The following is a 6,000-nucleotide window of genomic DNA, read 5'->3' as shown; positions in this document are numbered from 1 at the left end:
TGGGAGACCAGGAGTAGGCATATCTGAGCTGACATAAAACAGTTCTAAGAAAAGCTGATACCAAAAATACAAACTCACAGTCACAGAATGTCAGGGGCTGGAAGGGACCTTGAAAAATCATCCAGTCCAACCCCCCTGCCAGAGCAGGATCTCCTATACTAGATCACACAGAGGTACGTCCAGGTGGGGTTTGCATATCTCCAGAGAGGGAGACTCCACAACCTCCCTGGTCAGCCTGTTCCAGTGTTCTGTCACCCTCACAGTGAATGTTTTATTATATTTTGACATAACTTAAAAAACACGTGGTTATTTTATTTCACTGTTGCTTTGAATTGTGTCCACACCAAAGAAAAAAAAAATTTTAACAGAAACTGAGTGCTGTAACTTCTTTCTTTTGCTCTGACTCTGATTTACCACATTGATGAGCTTTATCAATCCCAAAGTTAGGCTCTACTTAGAGGAAATTAATTTGATGAGCAGGGAAGTGATTAATTTAATCTTTGAGCTGCTAGAGACCAATAGTGAATAACTGAATAACAAGTATGATGGACCTTTTTAGACTTGTCATGCTGTTAGAGATACTTGAATTAGTACCTTTATTTCTAAGTTTGCTAGAGTGCTAGACTCTTTCTCCTTCCAGAGGCATGTAGTCCTCACTTTACACGAAGAAAAATACTTATAAAATCAAACATTTGTGGACTAACCAGATTAGTCTAGAGACTATTCCCCTTTCAGGATGGCATTCTAGAGTTGTTGAGTCTCCGTGAGGAAGCTGTGTTCTTGAATTAGTACTTACTACAAGAGTTCTGTTTTAGATATCCTACATGCACCACACAAAATGACAGTTGAAAGCATGCTAACTTCAGACTGAGAATGTTTAATGATGCATTAGGATCCTTTCAGTGAATCTGATAGTTCAAAATGTGTATTAGTCGTAGACATATGAAATTTCTATCTGAAAATTTTACTCAATTACAATGTGCATTTTGTAGGCATAGCAGATGAGTTGGTAGCCACAGCATGTGTCAGTTCTGAGAGCTGAATTGTATTTAATAATTTCAGTACCTTAGAAATTGAGTGTTTAACACAGACTGTGATATAAAAAGAAAATCAATTGCTTTCTTATGTTGCTGTAATACATTAGAGATGAGTGCATCAAACACTTTCTGTTTTGTGATTGAAGCCAGATCTTAAAATTCACGTGTGTCTGTACACACAACACAAACAACTGCTGGTACTTCGAAGGCAAATCCCCTCCACTAAGCTTGATTGTAACTGCCAAATAAAACTCATTAACTGCACTGTGTGTAAAGGTGTATGAGGGAGAAAATTAAGAGGCAGTAGATTAAAAGTCCACAGGACTTTGAAATTTTTAGAAGCAGGAAAAAAGGTAATCCTTATATATATACTTCTAAAACAAACCCATGGTATTTTACAATGTTCATTTGAATGACTGTGACGGTTTGGGGGTTACCCCGCCCCCCCACACTTTTGAATTTGCCCCAGCTAACTCAGACGGACCCTGGGAATATAGATGAAGCAATTTATTTACAGCTAGCAGAATTTACAAGCAGCTATTTACAATATATACAGTTATATACAATTATATACAGAAATATACAAAGGATAAACAATACAAAAGCACAACTCCCCTCCCAGAAACCTGAGTCCCCAGGAGGGGCTCTCAAACCACCCCAACACCTCCCCCCGGCCCCTCTCAACCTTACCCCAGTTCTCAGGAAGAAAAGAGGTGCAGCCAAGAGGTTAGGGAGCAAGGTTAGTAGGAGCAGGGTTAATGAGATGTGACCAGGTCTAAGGCAAAAGCAAGAGAGAGAAACAAAATGGAGAATGTTTTTCTTCTTCCCAGAGTTCTCAGCGTAACTGTGAGAGAAGTTGACATCAATTGTTTTGATTTCACTGCCCGTTATCTAGTTCTGTTACCAAAACATTCCAGCTTGCTTCAAACTAGCACAATCCACCCCTTGTCTACTTCGCTCAGAGTATCACTGAGAATTATCCAATCTAATCTAAACCAATATTTACACTAAAACAATATATACAAGTTCAGTTCACACTTCAATCAGATGTAGGTGATTCAAAAGCTCAGAACAGGGACTTCCAGGTGATGTTGGGTTCGTGCTCACGTACTGTAGATTCTATCGTAGATTCTCTCAGTGTTGGGCGCTGATTTTACCTAAAAAAGAAAACTCCTAACAGTTTGAATTTAAACTCTCTCAGCTAAGGTTAAATTTCTCTGTGGAATACACTGGATTTCACCATTCTCCTGCATTACCCAGTATGTATGACCAGGACCTTCAGAAGAAACCACCCCTCGGACAGGTTTCCCTTCGCCCGAAGGAGAAAATACCCAAACAGTTTTCCCTAACAGATTCTTCTCATGTACAACAGGAACTTTATCACCGTCTACTGTTTGGACCAAATCTGATTGTGCAGGTCCTGCTCTGTTTACTGAACCTCTACTATTTACCAACCAGGTAGCTTGTGCTAAATGTTTGTCCCAGTTTTTCAGAGTTCCACCCCCCATGGCTTTTAGGGTGGTTTTCAGCAAACCGTTGTAGCGCTCAATCTTCCCTGAAGCTGGTGCATAGTAGGGTATGTGATAGATCCATTCAATACCATGCTCTTTGGCCCAGTTTTTCACAAGATTGTTCTTGAAATGAGTACCATTGTCTGACTCGATTCTCTCTGGAGTTCCATGTCTCCACAAGATCTGTCTCTCCAAACCAACAATGGTGTTACGTGCAGTAGCATGTGGAACTGGATAGGTTTCCAACCATCCAGTGCTGGCTTCTACCATCGTCAGCACATACTGCTTGCCAGAACGACATCGAGGTAAAGTGATGTAGTCAATCTGCCAGGCTTCACCATACTTGTACTTTGACCATCTCTCACCATACCATAAGGGCTTGATTCGCTTAGCCTGCTTAATAGCAGCACAAATGTCACAGTCATAGATGACTTGGGTGATAGCGTCCATGGACAAGTCAATTGACCTATCACGAGCCCATCGGTATGTTCCATCTCTGCCTTGATGTCCAGATGAATCATGGGCCCACCGAGCTAAGAACAGCTCACCTCGGCGTTTCCAATCAAGGTCAATGTCAAGTTCAGAGTTGGTATCAACTTGAGCAATCTTAGCAGCTTGATCTGCCTTCTGGTTATGTTGATGTTCTTCAGTTGCTCTGCTCTTAGGCATGTGTGCATCTACGTGCCGCACCTTCACTGGAGTTCTCTCCAGCCGTGCATCAATGTCCTGCCATAGATCAGCACACCAAATAGGCTTTCCTTTCCTCTGCCAACCATTCTTCTTCCAGTCCTTTAGCCAACCCCATAGAGCATTGGCTACCATCCACGAGTCGGTGTAGAGGTAAAGGATAGGCCAATTCTCACGTTCAGCCACATCAAGAGCAAGTTGAACAGCTTTTACCTCAGCGAACTGACTGGATTCTCCTTCGCCATCTTTCGTTTCAGTAACTCTCCTGGTTGGACTCCAAACCGCTGACTTCCATCTTCGCTTGTTCCCAACAAGACGACAGGAACCATCTGTGAACAAAGCATAGTTCTTTTCCTGATCAGAGAGATCACCATAGGGAGGAGCTTCCTCAGCACGAGTTATTTTCTCCTCTGGAGGTTTGGAACAGTCTGTGCCTTCCGGCCAGTTGGTGATCACCTCCACCAGACCAGGTCGGTCAAGATTACCCATTCGTGCTCGTTGGGTTATCAAAGCCATCCATTTAGACCAGGTTGCATCTGTGGCATGATGTGGTGATGAACCTTTGCCCTTGAACATCCAGTTAAGAACTGGCAGTCTAGGAGCTAAAAGCAATTGTGACTCAGTTCCAATCACTTCAGAAGCTGCTTTCACTCCTTCATAGGCTGCTAGAATCTCTTTCTCAGTTGCAGTATAATTTGTCTCTGAACCTCTGTAACAACGTCCCCAGAAACCAAGTGGACGACCACGTGTCTCATTTGGAGCTCTCTGCCAGAGACTCTAAGTTGGACCATTGTCACTGGCAGCCGTGTACAGAATGTCCTTAATGTCTGGACCAGATCGCACAGGTCCCAAGCCCACTGCATGGACTACTTCTCGTTTGATTTGATCAAAGGCTGCTTGTTGTTCAGGTCCCCACTCGAAATTGTTTCTCTTATGAGTCACATCATGCAGAGGTTTGACAATCTGACTGAAACCAGGAATGTGTAGTCTCCAAAATCCCACCACACCAAGGAAAGAAAGTGTGTCCTTCTTACTGGTGGGAACTGCCATGGTAGAGACTTTGTTGATCACATCCTGAGGAATGTAACGGCGACCATCCTGCCACCGCACTCCCAGAAACTGAATTTCTCTGGCAGGTCCTTTGACCTTGTCTCTCTTAATGGCAAAACCTGCTTGCAGCAGAATGTCAATGATTTTGTTACCTTTCTCGAAGACTTCCTCAGCAGTTTGGCCTCACACAATGATGTCGTCGATGTACTGGATGTGCTCTGGAGCTTTACCTTTCTCCAGTGCATTGTGGATGACTGAGTGACAGATGGTTGAGCTGTGTTTCCACCCCTGAGGCAAACGATTGAACTGATACTGGATTCCTCTCCAGGTGAATGCAAACTGAGGACTGCACTCCTTTGCTATGGGAATAGAGAAGAAAGCATTAGCAATGTCTATGGTTGCATACCACTTAGCCTCCTTTGATTCCAGCTCGTACTGGAGTTCCAGCATGTCCGGCACAGCTGCACTCATGGGTGGCGTCACCTCGTTGAGGGCACGAAAGTCAACTGTCAGTCTCCAGTCGCCCGTAGGTTTACGCACAGGCCAGATGGGACTGTTGAAAGGTGAATGAGCTTTCTCGATGACAGCCTGACTCTCCAATTGACGAATCAGCTGATGAATGGGCAACAAAGAGTCACGGTTAGTTCTGTACTGCCTATGATGAACAGTTTGAGTTGCAATTGGCACTTCCAGGTCCTCTATGTCATGATGTCCCACAACTGCAGATTCATCAGAAAGTTCAGGCCTAATGGACAATTTCAATTTATCATCCTCAATCTCTACAGATGCTATACCAAAAGCCCATTTATGACCCTTAGGATCTTTGAAACAACCTTGTCTCAAAAAGTCAATTCCCAGAATGCAAGGCGCATCAGGACCAGTTACAATAGTATGTGTCTTCCACTCTTTACCAGTTAAATTGATCTCAGCCTGTATCTTAGTTAACTCTTGAGATCCACCAGTGATTCCAAAGATAGAAATGGACTCTGTCCCTTTGCAATTAGATGGCAATAAAGTACACTGAGCACCTGTGTCAACTAAAGCCCTGTATTTCCGAACTCTTGAACTGCCAGGCCACGTAATGAATACATTCCAATAGATTCGGTTCTCTCCACTATCCCTTTCCTCTTCCTGGCTGGAGGCAGGGCACCCCTAATGCTGAACATGGCATGTGGGGTGTACACAATGATTGGTGTTGTTGTGAGAGGAACTGCAACTGTTGGAACAATTGCAGTTGCTCTCGGGAGCTGAAGAAGTGACAGCTACTTTTTGGGCATTGCTGCCTCTGTTTCTGCCACTCTGCAGATCCCTGACCCTCTTTGAAAGAGCTGAAGTAGGTTTACCATCCCATTTGTTCATGTTCTCCCCGTATGTGTCACGCAGAAGTATCCACAGTGACGCACGTGATTGCTGCTGTCTGGGTGGAATTTGTCTCCTCCTGGGCTGGAATTGCCTTGCAGGAGGTGGGCGTCTGTTCCTGACGGCAGAAACATGCACCCATTCAGATGATGCAGGAATGGTATCCTTTACCAGATTGGAAATTGAGGTTGTTAGGTCCTCCTTCAGTTCTTTCATGCTCTCTTTGATGCCATCCCTTATCTCTGTACCTAGAGTTTTTATGGCAGAGACTAGGCCAGAGTGTGACAAGCTGTCCTCAATCTGCCTGAGCTGGTCAGTGAATTCACCAACAGTGAAAGATCTTCCATTATCACTCC

Source organism: Pogoniulus pusillus, chromosome Z (assembly GCF_015220805.1).
Source record: "Pogoniulus pusillus isolate bPogPus1 chromosome Z, bPogPus1.pri, whole genome shotgun sequence".
Lineage (NCBI taxonomy): Eukaryota > Metazoa > Chordata > Aves > Piciformes > Lybiidae > Pogoniulus > Pogoniulus pusillus.
The sequence above is the reverse complement of the archived record's forward strand: the minus strand, read 5'-3'. Positions refer to the sequence as shown.